The following is a 13240-nucleotide window of genomic DNA, read 5'->3' as shown; positions in this document are numbered from 1 at the left end:
TGCTAAGCCCGTTCAGAGCTCTCTGACCCAGGGACTCCCATCCACACTACTGAGCAACGTCACCTAGACATGTAAGCCCCCTCCCAGATTCCCCTCTCCCTGCAGGGGTTCCCATGCCCTCCTCCCTTTATACATGATGGCCCCTGTGCCATAAGCCTCTGGATGGCCTCATGCTATGAGGAACTTCCCCTCTCATGCAACCCTCTCCAAGTGCCACCCTGTCATAGAAAAAACAGAGGTGGACAGTAGTTAAAGTGGTAAAACAGATTTTATTCAGGACTATCGCAATAAGGAAAAAGAGACCACAATATAGAACCAAGTTTAATTCCAAATATAACATGGGAAAATAAGAATTTATAGCCAAGGAGCAAAGTAGGGGTCAGTGGATAGAAAATTACTGAGGAAACATCGGGGGGAAGGGGGGCTCTGACTAAACCCTAACAGGATTCTTACTGAAGGCAGGCCAAGGTGATCAGATGTCCCCTGGAGGATGGTGAAGAATGAGGAACCTGATTAGATATCGAGAGTGATCAGATATAGAGGATAGGGGATTCTGGCTAAGCTGACTTAGCAGCATTCTTGCTAAAACTGGACACTGCAGAGATGAACACAGAATTCCAAAAGTAGAGACCTAGTTGCAAAGGAGTTCAGGGGAGCCTGAGCAGAGTTTGGTGGAGGAGAGACTCTTGGTCAACCCAATAAAGCTTGTTGCTTCCCTCTCATGGTCCTATCTTCTTCCTACATTGGCCCCCAAATCCCTTAAACTCCTACATGTGGTGACAAGGATGGGATTTTGGTGATCAGGAAATAGATATGGGGACTACCCAGTCAACAGGACAATCAATTGGCAAAACTATACTGGACAATCTTAAGTGGGCGGGACTCAAAATTTAAAATGCCTTCGCATCAGTTTGGTATGGCGTTAGTCTGGGCTATTTTACTCTTTATGTTTTTCATGATCTCCCCCTATGTCTCATTAGCCTCAACAAGAGGTAATACCAGTGTTTGAGTGAATTCACTCCATTGGAACTGACTTTTGGGGTCAGAGGCACTGAGCTGCCTAGAGAAGGAGGTCAGCCCACCTACCTGGGTCCCCCACTAGGCGGGTGCTGGATCTTGTAAGACTTATGGACCTAAGGAAGAAAAGGGGAAGGAGTGCACACCTCTGGACCAAGGGTGGGCTGCCCCTGACTGCATCACGTGCTGTAGCAAGAGGAGGTCTTCGTGGTTAAGCTGCTGATTTGGCGTACTCTGAAACAAGAGGATGTCCTCATCCCTTGGGACTGCTATGGAAGGTTGACAAGCCCATAAGGCAGAGATGACAGACCAAGGCTGGTCTCCTAAGGACAGTCAGGGGAGGGGCCTTTGTCCACAGCTAGCATGCTTCTTTTTAATGTAGTCTCACTCAGATCCACTGTCAAGGACAGCGTCATTCTAGCCCTTCCCCAGAGGGATATTGAGACCCCCAACTCCTGGGCTGAGCCAGCTAAAACATTACTTAAAGTAACTAAAGCCAAGGAAGTTTATATCCCTGCCCCTCCCAGGAGTCCAAAGGAGGTGACTCCAAATCACAGGATGGGTGTTGGACCCTGCATAAGGCACTTTCTCACCAGGATGCTACCCAGAGAGGAAGTGGGAGCCTAAACTCCTGGAGGAGATGAGACATGACAGAGGGGAGGATCCTGGAAAAAGGACTGGTGCCCACCAGAGAGGGGGGCTAGAGAGGGACACGCAAAAAACATGGTGTCACTAAAATAGGAACTGAGAGATTTTATCCTCCACTTTGCCAGTGACCATCCAAAAATAAAAGACAAAAGAGGAAAAAAAGAAGAAGGGCTGATTCTCTCTTGGAGGAGGAAGTATACACCATCTCTGCAGGCCAGAGCTCAAGCCCTTCCTTAAGGAGCTAACCCAGGAAGCACCCCCCTCCACACCACCCCAGGAAGTGAATGACTTTGGAGGGGAATGAATTACAAGGGCAATTACCTGCGTAACTATTAAAATTGGCCCACTTTTGCTAAAAGATGCTTCTGTCCTTGTTGTTCCTCCCAGACAATCCATTTTCCCATTGTTGGAATGGGCCTCCTCAGTCAACCTCATGAAAAGCCTAAAGCTTTTGCTATTGGTGAGCGCCACCTGGTGGGGACCAGTCAACTTTCCCTTGTGGTCAATATGTGGGTGGTCAATATGCCACAGTACTAGCTAAGGAAAGACCCGAAGAATTACAGCCTATCCTAGCTCACTTAGCGAAAAAAGGGGACCTAATTCCTACTATCTCACCTTTAAGTTCCGTGGTATGGCCTGTGCTTAAAACCACTACACATAAATGGAGGCTGATTATAGAATATAGAGAGTTAAACAAGACTGTACCCTTTATTAGAGCATCCCTACCAAATATCATTGCCTTAAAGGACCACATGCAAAATAACATGGGTGAACAGTACAAAGTTATAGATTTGGCAAACATGTTCTATTCAGTGAAAGTTTCTCAGAAGAGAGAGACATCTTCACTTACCACCCACAAACTTTGCTCCACTAAACATGCTGTAAAACAAACTTGAACCTGCTCCCAATACCCAGGAAGTGGAACTAATCACCTTGGACTAGATAAAACCATTTGGGCGATACCCCAGGGACAATCAGATCCCCAACTGCCAGCCACAAATGACCACCGACTTCAACCCTTACTTTGTGACCATTTCCTCTTCACCATTGCTGGGGAGCTAAATCTAGACTGCAGCTAAGCAGTTTTAAATTCTGCAGTTCTGTTCTTCAGAGAGCAAGGCAGGACCCCCTTGTCTTCTCAGAATCCAGGAGGCAATGAGAAACTGTCTCATGACAGCCTCCCAGGGGAGGCAAGTGGGAGATGGCCTCCTAGCAGCTCTTTACAGGCCTCCCATCCTCTCATGTTCTGGGAAGATCACAGGGAGTGATCTTCCAACACAGGCAAGCCTTTTCCTGCGTGGTCCATAAGGATAGATGCAAAGTCTTGAGGCACCTGGAGAGCCATTTCTCTACAACTCTAGGTCCCAACCTTTCATGTATCTAGCTAAGAATTCTCTTTAGATACTTTTTGTGGTAGGCAGAATGGTTGTCCATGTCCTAACCCCCAGAACCTGTGAATATGTTACTTTATATGCCAAAAGGGACTTTGTAGGTGTGACTAAATTAATGCTCTTCACGTGAGGAGATTACTCTGGATTATCCAGGTGGGTTTAATGTAATCAAGGGATGCTTATAAGTGAAAGAGAAACGCAGGAGGGTCAGAGTCAGAGAAAGAGATGTGAGGATGGAAGCAGAAGTCGGAGTGATGTGGGGCTATGAGCCAAGGAATGGAGGCAGCCTCTAGAAGCTGGAAACGAATTCTCCCCTACAGCTTCCGGGAGGAACACAGCCCTGTGGACACACTGAATTTGGCCCAGTGAGATCCATTTCAGATGCCTGACCTCCACAGCCGTAAGACAATAAATTTGTGTTCTTTTAAGCTGCTAAGTTTCTGATAACTAGTTACAGCAGCAATAGGAGACTAATACAGATCCCCTAATTAATTGTACTGATAGGAGCTCGTACCAAATTGGTTCTGTTCCTTTTTAGGGATCATCAGGAAAGAGTGACCATGACTCCCAGTAGGGCAATGAGGGGTCCATGGAGGATATACGACAGCCAGGCTTCCATCCAGAGCCAAGCCAAATAAGTATGTCATTAAGCCAGGTGCACTGAGCTAGGCAGCTGAACATAACCTGCTTCGACTGGTCAGCAGGAAGTCCAGGGTAATAGGATTGTTCATTACCACTCATGCTAGAGTGTTTAGAACAACGTCATCATCCATGGGAAATGTACAAAATAGGCCAATAATAATAGGATGAAGCCAAAGGGAATCATATCAGTGTCCAGAAAGTTAATTTTGTTCTGTTATTTCAAGTTCAATCTCAAAGGAGCCCGCTCCTCCCTGAAGGCTCTTTGAAGTGTCTAAATGTGTGCATTGAGAAATAAATGAAAAGCAATAGAATATATTGGAGTATATGAGGAAGCCATCTGGTTTAAAACTAACTCAGCCTGACCTTGTTTTTCCAGAAAGGCCTGATGTGGCATGTTGAGCATGCATTGTACATCTGCTTTAAACATTTACAATGTCCCAAGCCAAGAATGATGCCCTTAAAGATAGGGATGTTGCTTCCCCAATATCAGCATTTCTTTAAGGATAAGCATTTCTTCCCAGAAACTAAGGATTAATTACTGACCTGCTTTAACTCATCTCATGACCACTGACCTGCTGTGCTAGCTCAGCATCTCATGACATTAGTAAAAGAGCTATTCCTGTCATATGTAACGTATATTGTTTGTTCCAAGATAGTGTATGACCACTCTGTACACCCCACTTTGGAGAGCTTCCTTCCTTGGTGGAAAAGTTCTCCCAGATTATAATCCTCAATATTAGCTCATAATAAACTCACCTCAATTTCAATTTATAGATTGATTATGGATTATTTGTGTCAACCGCATCCACTTCAGAGGTGACCTTGGGGCACAGAGAGAAAACCAATGGATTGAGATCTTGTTGGAGTTTTACTGTGTTGATTACAAATGCGACATCCTCATTTTGCTGCAACTAAACTCACACCTTCCCATCTCCAGAGACCCTGGAGACCAAAGCATGACCCAATTTCATAAAAATGTTTGTTTCCCCACAGAGTTTCTGTTTGGGATGCTGAAAAAGTTTTGGAGATGGATAGTGAAGGTAGTTACACAACATTGTGAATGTACTTAATGCCAGTGAGTTGTACACTTAAAAGTGGTTAAAATGGTCAATTTTATGTTTTATATATATATATATATATTTTAAGATTGGCATCTGAGCTAACATCTGTTGCCAATCTTTTTCTTTCTTTCTTTCTTCTTCTTCTCCCCAAAGCTTCCCAGTATGTAGTTGTATATTCTAGTTGCAGGTCCTTCTAGTTGTGCTATGTGGGACACCACCTCAGCATGGCCTGATGAGCGGTGCTAAGTCCATGCCCAGGATCCAAACCAGTGAAACCCCGGGCTGCTGAAGTGGAGCGCGTGAACTGAACTACTGGGCCATGGGGCGGGCCCCTATGTACATTTTTTAAAAAATTGTTGTGCTTCACTGTTTTGTCCCATTGTGGGCTTTTGTCCCTGACCAGTGTGTCAGCTACCTACACTCTTTCTAATCTCCCAGGAGGACCAAAGGAAGTCACTGGGGAAAGTGGACAAAGGATTTACCCCAGGCCACTGTGCAGGGGAGCCCAGAGACTGAGAGACAGAGGCCCTATCCTTCCCAGTGATCACATTTCAAAGGAATGGCTCGCAGGCCCTTGAGAGAAACACTTCCGAGTTGCAAGAGGTACATATTCACTGTTGGAAGCCCTTTTTAGTAAATCTCTAAGAATGAGAGGTCAGGGGCCTATCATTAGGTGTTGGCTAAAACAAACAGTAAATTTTCCTGGCAGTGTTGAGCTCTCTCAGACGGGCATTTTAATGTGGGGCTGAGGTCATCCTAGGGACACAGCCTGGTGCTGCCTGAAGCCGTGCTTGAGTTTGGTCAAGTTTTTTGGTGCAGGAGTTTGGAGGAAGTTGTTATGTACCAAGATTTCTGCAGTCCTTTCTACCTTCTACCTACTTCCACTACCCATTTCATATTTTCTTTGACCTAAGCTGATCATGTTCTTTGCTTTGTAGGGTGAGCCAAACCTTCATTCCTGAAGGATCTGAGCCATTATAAGTCCTACGTGAATTGGGTTGTTGAGGTTTCCATTGACTTTACTCACAGGACAAGGGAGTACTAAGAGATACCCTAGGAGATCGCCTACATTCCAGATGTAGCCCTCCCTGCTCCCACTATGTGGTAGCAACCCAATTTCCCCTTGGTAGTCAGGATCAATCACCCCAACTAGTACAGTAACTGTCCCTCCTTTCCTTATTGATTCTGAGCATCATGATCCCAAAGTAGACAGGTAGTTGTCTCAACTTCCAGTTCAGTAGAATCATTATTGTGTCCCCTGGTGGAAGCATTCCCCTCTTTGGAGCTTTGACCTCTAGATCAACACAACCTGTCATGGGGATGGAAGCAAAATTTTGTTAGCAGATCATGAGGGGTAATAGTGAGTGGAGCCATTCCTGTTTCCAGCCCTTGATCCCTAGACCCATGAATACTGGCTATGGGAGAAAGAACATCATATACTGGATGCTGTGTTAAATCATATACCACATTCTAGAGGACATTGCCCCAGCCCGTCAAGCTATTGCTGCCTCATTGGTGCCACAACTGAATCTTCAAAAGGCCATTCTAGAATAGTTACATGAATCTCTAAATATGTTAAAATTCTGTGAGCATGGGCCCACTGCCACACTTTATTTGCTATGAAATGAGTTCCTTGGTAATGTGTAGAATGCCATATGGGTGCACAGGTATCCTGTAAGTCCACAGATGGTAGTTTTGGCAGAAGCAGTGCAGACACAGAAGACAAATTCATATCCAGAGTGTGGAAATTAATAAAAGGAACCTTAACTAAATTGGAGTCAGGAAGTCCTGTCAGGGGAGCTCTCAAGCCCTATTACACATCATCAATTACACCAAATGGGAAAAGACCGAGGCTTGCATCCTAGACAGGAGAAAAACTGCTTTACTCCTAAAGGAAGATTTCTCTCCCCACCTGGCAACAGCCCAGTCAATGAGAAATGCTGCAGCTCAGCCAATGAGAAGCCGTTGCCACTCTGAACTGCTACTTTCCCCCAATGGACTTTGATTTGGAAAGTCCCTACTCATCCCTCCCTGCTCCCCCTTCTTCTCCACAAAGGCAGCTCCCCTCCTTTGTTTTCTGGATTTGCCTGTGGGTTTGCCATAGCATGCACTTCCCAAACTGCAATTCTTTTAGTTATCCCAGAATAAACTCATTTTGAGATAAAGTAACAGGCAAATTTACTTTCTAAATTGACAAGAGTAAGTGTCTACTCTACTAAGAAACAATCACTTACCTTCCCATGATGGATGTGGTCCAATGTAATCAACCTGCCACCTAGCTGATTCCCTTCCTCGCAAAGGAGTGGTGCCACATCAGTGGCTCAGTAATGGTCTTTCTGTTGGCATATTGGGCACCTAGCAGGGGCTTTAATAGGGGCTTTAGCACCTTTTAAAATAGCCACTTAGAGCTGAGCCCAAGATGAGTGGTAGTGTCCATCTTGCTGAGCCCATGCATAACTTCCATCCCTGCCATCATGGCCACTTTCTTCAGGAGCCCATTGGGTCGACAAGAGCAGGTGGTGAAGGAGGCTGACTGATATCCACAGAACCAATTATCTTATGGCCACCCTGCAGACACAGGATGGACCCACACATACCCAAAATTTGCTTTGGATGTCAAGACTGATGATGCCACACACATATACCAAGAGGGTATGAAAAGGTTTATTACTTTGCTTATCTCACAAATGACCCTTGGATCAGCAAGGTGAAGTAACACTATGAGTAAAAGGCCATCAAACCTTAGTTTTGGAAAACACCAGGGACACACTTCCCACCATTAATTTCTCTCAGTGTTCCATGAACCTTCCTTAGAGCAATAAAAAGGTCTCAATGGTCTGACTTACCAATCAAATATATTGACATTCTCCCTCTCTCCCTCTCTGTGATGAGAAAACAGCTATTTTGAATTGCTGCCTAAGTATTTTACAGTATGACAAGCCTGCTCACACCCAAAGTCTGGACATTTAGATAAGGATCTGAGCTTAGGATTCCCACCATGCTTTTCCCAGGGCACCTGTTAAAACAGCCACTTAGACTTGAGCCCGAGAAAAGTTAGTGACCTCTGCCCCAACCACCTTACAGGTGCTTGCCACCGTGCTCTCTATCTCCTGCTCACTCGTGACTTGCAACAGACACAAGGCACTAGCTTCCCCTGGCTCATTGTGCCCCCTTGTTTCTGGGATTTATAAGTAATAAATCTTATGACTTTACTTCCTTTGTGTGGGTGGGTTGAAACTGTGCCTTCAATCAAAATGACCCCAGGGTTTTCACTTCCCCAAAGGAGGAGCTTGGATGCTGAAAGAGCTACCTGCCAACCCCACGTGGGTGGCTTGTACCTCTCCATTCACCAGGTCATAATCTTCACATTCTTAATTTAACACTCCAGCTACATGGCAGGGGGTGGGGGGAAGAACATACTCTCTCGGTCCCTTTTCTTTCCCCACCTTGCCTGTCTCTTTGGGAACCCTTAACTTCTCCACATGTCTTTCTCGTCAGTCCTTCCACTCCCACTAAACTATTTGGATAGGACTTTGGGCTCAATGGGGAGCCACTATTAGGTGCACACCTGAAGAATTTTTATTATCTCCCAGACTCTGATGTCCTAATATACTAATTTATGATGGCTTCCCTTGAGGATCCTCCACTCTTGTGTCCCCAACTCAATTCCTCCTTATAATCACTTCAGTTTTCTGATTTACTTTCCTTGGTACCTGATGTCTCATCTATAGAGGCAACCTCATCTACAGATATGGGAAAAAGAAAGATTATAGAACCCATATGAATCAATATAAAGCCCACAATGCCTCTGCAAATTGTGCCAGTATCAAAATTCAAAGCTCTAGCAGCACTATAACCTATTGTTGCAAATTTCATAGCCAAGAGCTTCCTCATTCCTTGCACCAGGTTCTGTAACACTCCCACCTCCTTAAAAATGTAATGGGAGTGGGTATTGTTTTGTAAAAACATAAGAGCTATAAATTATATTGTGTGTCCATGCCTGCTGTGGTCCCCAACCCAAATACTGTTCTGGCTTCTTTCCATCTAAAATCAACATCCTTCACAGTACTACGTCTCTGTTAAGCCTTCTGTAGTATTCCTTTACATCCTGACTCCCAGTATCTTTTCACTTTGACGTGGCAAAACAATACACCTGGACGATGATGACACAAGGCTTCATTAAAGGTCCCTCATACTTCTTTCAGGTTCTCAGCCATAATCTCCAAGACTTACACCCTCTCTATTCTTCTACCTTGATTGGAAATGTAGATGACTTGTTTTTATGTTCACCTGATCTAAGCTCTTCCCAAGAGGAATCTCTTTATCTCTGGAAAACTTTGGCTATGTAAACACATAAAGTTTCTGAGGATAAATTACAATTCGATCAGACCCAGCAGGTTCTGTTACCAAACCAGGGTCGTTTTGCCTGTCACATGATAAAGCCAATCACTGAGACGATGAGTTTGTAGCAGAGAAAGGGTTTATTCATAAGGCAGCCAAGTGAGGAGACAGGAGAGCAAATCCCAAATCCACCTCCCCAAAACTGGGGACTAGCAATATTTATGGAGGAGAAGGGCAAGGTGGTCTAAAGTGTGGGAAAAGATGACTGGAGGCAAGGAGGAGTGAAGTAATTAATGATCTGTGCAAGCATAGTCAAACTTCATGTCTCATCGTAGGACACATCTTCAAAAAACAGCAGTGTTGGCATGATCTGAGGGTGGAGTTTTTGGCTCCTGGACAGGAGGTTACCTATCAGTCATCTGTACAGGCCAAGTTGATGAGTTGGGGGGTCTCAACCAGACTGAACCAGACAGGGGTCCACTCTTATTTCCTGAAAAACAACTGAAGCATACATTACCATGGTGACCCAGGCACCAGGGAAGTGTTATCTATAGGAACCTATTGGGAATCGGATAATATGTTGCCTAAGCAGCACAGCTAACAATGGGTGGGTGAATAACTAAAAGCTACCGTTAGTAATTGCCAAAAAATACTTTAGTTACTAGTTACCTAATCATTAATGGCTAACTGTCTCTAGTCCATGACATATCCCTGGGAAGCAAGTCCCTCACACCAGCGAGAATTACAGCCATTCAGAATTCCCTCCCCTTTTACCAAAAGACAACTTAGAGGATTCCTAAGACTTATTGTATATAGTCTGTGCATTTCCAACTTAATTATCTGCCTCCTTGCATGATATGACTAATGACACTCCTGAGTCTCTGCCTTAAGAGGTCACTGCAGAGTTAGCCTTTGACCAACTCAAGGCTAATATGGAGAACTCTCCAACTCTAAGTCTCCCAAATTATGATAAATTGTTAAGCTGTTTTCTTTTTCTGTTTGTACATGAAAGGGATGGTCAAGTTCTTGGACTTTTAACTCTGAAACATAACGGAAATCAGAGACCCACTGGGCATTACAGTCACTCTGAAACCCAGCAGCTAAAGAATCTCCCCCTTGCTCCAGGACAGCAGCCTCAGCCACATAGTTAGCAGAAGCCATCTCAGATTTAAACTTAGGGTCACCTCTTCACTTCCAGTGTAGTGTCAGAGGCCCCAGACTGAGATGCTGTAGCCTTTGATCCCCGCCATCTTAACTGCAATTTGCAGCTCCCTTCCCAGGCAAGGGGAATCACAGAGAGGAGGCTGAACTACATTGAAAAACTGAATCACGTACAGTGAATTTATGTTGCCATATGAAAAGCGATGTGGATTAAGGCTGCCCCAGCTAGAGAAGCCCAAGGTGACCTGGCCTACATGCCAAACTATATGACCCAGTGGACTTTTTTTATGGCATGAATTAGGACTGCCCCAGGGAGAGAAGCCCGGGTCATCCTCACCTGCATGCCAATCTATATGGCCAGATTCGTATCTAAAGTTATATGACCGCACAATAACCAGACCCCATCTGCACTGAAATCATTTAATGACTTTTTACATCATCTTTTTCTTTTTTTCCAGTAAAAATAAGTCACGTACCCATGCCTTATAAAATTAGCCCTAACCCTCAACTCAGGGCAGCAGCAGGAGCTCTGCCTGTCCATGGGTCCTGTCCCCATGCTATTCCACACTATTCTCTAAATAAAAGAGCACTACTGCCAGATCTTGAGAGTCTAAGAAATCTTTCTTTTGACTCCTCGGCTCACCGACCCCGCATCAAAAAGGTCAAGTGCAACTATGAAGTAAGTGTATTCACTATCTCGCGGTTGGGGGGGGCGGGGAATCGCAGCAACCGTTGTGCAATGAAGAGTTGAATGCATTTGTGCATTCAAATATGCACAAAATTTGAAAGCAATTGCTATTCGTGCAAGACGTGTAAGAGGCACAGGCTAGGTAGGAAAATAAACCACCGCGCCGGCCCTCGGCCACAGCCCGGCCTCCGGGTCTGGACCCAGCACCCCACTACGTTTCTCCCCTGCTCCAGGCTGCAAGAAGCGTCTGCAGGATCTCTGAGGTCCCGCCCTTTAGGCTGTTCCTGGAGGCCGACAGTGCGCGTGCGCGAGGCGGCGGCCATCTTAGCTGCGCGCTCCCGCCCGCGAAGGGGGTGAAATTGTCGCATCTGGGAGCGTGGAGCCAGACAGACCCAAAGGGGAGGCGCGGGGTCAAAGTGCGCCGGCCTGGGCGCGGACGCGGCAGCCACCCTTCCTCCGAAAGCACCAGCTCGCTCAGCCGGGTGGAGCCGAGGCAGCAGCCCCGGGAGGAGGAGGCCTGTTACCCCGCCGGCCTCCCCTTTTCGGAGGCCTCCAGAGCAACCTGCGGGTCCTTTCTCGCGAAAGACAAGCATCTCCGTCGTTCGCGTCACAGTGACCCGGGCCCAGCGCCCCCTTGTCCCCGCCAGCCCGCAGTTCTCTCGGGTCCCGGGGAGCACTAGGCGGAGTTGCTCCGGCTGTGGGTGTCGGTTATGGGAGTCTGGTAAGTTTATATTCCAGTGGAAAGAGAAAGCTTTGCAGGTACTAGGGAGCGCTCTGTATTTAAGTGCACGAGTGAATGAATTCATATAAATATAAAATTTACCCCGTCAGAGCCCTGTAAATCCCCAAAGCTTCAAGATACAGGCGTCTCTAGGAAGAAAGACGATGCAGGCTCATGTCTGTTAGCCACAGACGTGGGTAATTGAATTTACCGTGAGTAAAATGAGTTTTGACGGATGGATTTTTCTCCCAGGTATTCGTTTTGAAATTCTTATCTAAAGAAAATCTGTAGCGGCAATCAAACGAACATCCATGACCCCTTCATCTAGATTCACTAACTGTTAAGATTTTGTCTCTTTTGTCTCTTGTAAGGATGCTGTTATGATGAATTACTTAATGGTAAATTGCAGACATTCACTTCACCCATTCATCTTAAACATGCACCTCCTAAGGATGAGGACAGTCTCCCACTAAAACAAAACAGAATTCCATTGTCCCACCCAAGAAAATCTAACTTCTCCAGTTTTCCAATAATGTCTATTATAGTTGTCTTTATAGTTGGTTTTTTGGGGGCTAGAATCTAAAGATTTGCATGCAATACATTTCGTCTTTAATTTCTTTAGTCTGTTTCGCCTAAAACATTTGCCTGCAGTTTTGAAATTTAATTTTGGTTCCTGAAGATTCCAGGGTAGTTATATTGTAAAATATTGGCGTTCTGATATGATGTTGTTTTCCCAGGATTTTGTTGACTTAATTTGTCTGTCTCTTGTATTTCTTGTAAAATGGACATTGAGTCTAGAGCAGTACTGTCTAAATGCAAATATAATGCAAGGTACAGATGTAACAGAAGTTTTTTAGCACCCAATTTAGAAAAATTACAAATGTACACGTGAAATTATTTTGAATAATATATCTTATTTAACCCAACATATCCAGTTATCTATAGAACATTGTTAGTGAAATTAATGACTAATGTAGTCAATATAAAAATTACTAATGGGAAATTTTGCATTTCTTTTGTACGAATTCATTGGGATCGAGTGTGCATTTTACAGTTACGACACATCTCAGTGAGGGTGCTAAATTTTCATTGGAAATGCTTGATCTGTATTTAGATTTCATAAAATTTACTGTTGACAAGGTAGATTTACAAACCCAGATTGTTCCAAACATACTCAAAAGGATTTTAGAAACTGAATCAATTTTATTTCTAAACTTAAGTTAATTAAAAGTGTCAACGAAAATAATCCATAACCAATCTATAAATGAAAATTTGGGAGAGTTTATTCTGAGCTAAAATCTGAGGACCATGGCCCAAGGCCTTTCTTCCCGAAGGAAGAAAGGGCACCAAAGAAGTGAGGTGTACAGAGTGGTTATATACCCCCAAACAGGATGTTTCACATATGATTGAAATGTCCCTCCCACAATAGTCACAAGATTGCCCTGTTGGCTCAGCGCTTGATGGACACAGCAGGTAGTGGGTCTGCTATCTCAGAGGGCGCAGCAGGAGGCAAGCCTATTGTCTTGGGCTGGATGGTCACAGGTGAGGGCAGCAATCAGTTCCTAGCCTA

General features: G+C 44.8%; 1 protein-coding gene across 1 annotated transcript in view; it reads left to right on the top strand.

Moving 5' to 3' along the window:
• The first annotated feature begins 11302 nt into the window (after positions 1-11302).
• Positions 11303-13240, top strand: part of ZNF177 (zinc finger protein 177) — a 36081-nt gene continuing 34143 nt past the window's right edge. Inside the window, exon 1 of the mRNA XM_046685980.1 lies at positions 11303-11670. The gene's annotated coding sequence lies outside the window, so the exon portion shown is untranslated. The remainder of the gene's footprint in view (positions 11671-13240) is intronic.

The sequence above is a fragment of the Equus quagga genome, chromosome 14, assembly GCF_021613505.1.
Source record: "Equus quagga isolate Etosha38 chromosome 14, UCLA_HA_Equagga_1.0, whole genome shotgun sequence".
In the NCBI taxonomy this organism is placed as follows: Eukaryota; Metazoa; Chordata; class Mammalia; order Perissodactyla; family Equidae; genus Equus; species Equus quagga.
This window is presented reverse-complemented; position numbering and strand designations above follow the sequence as displayed.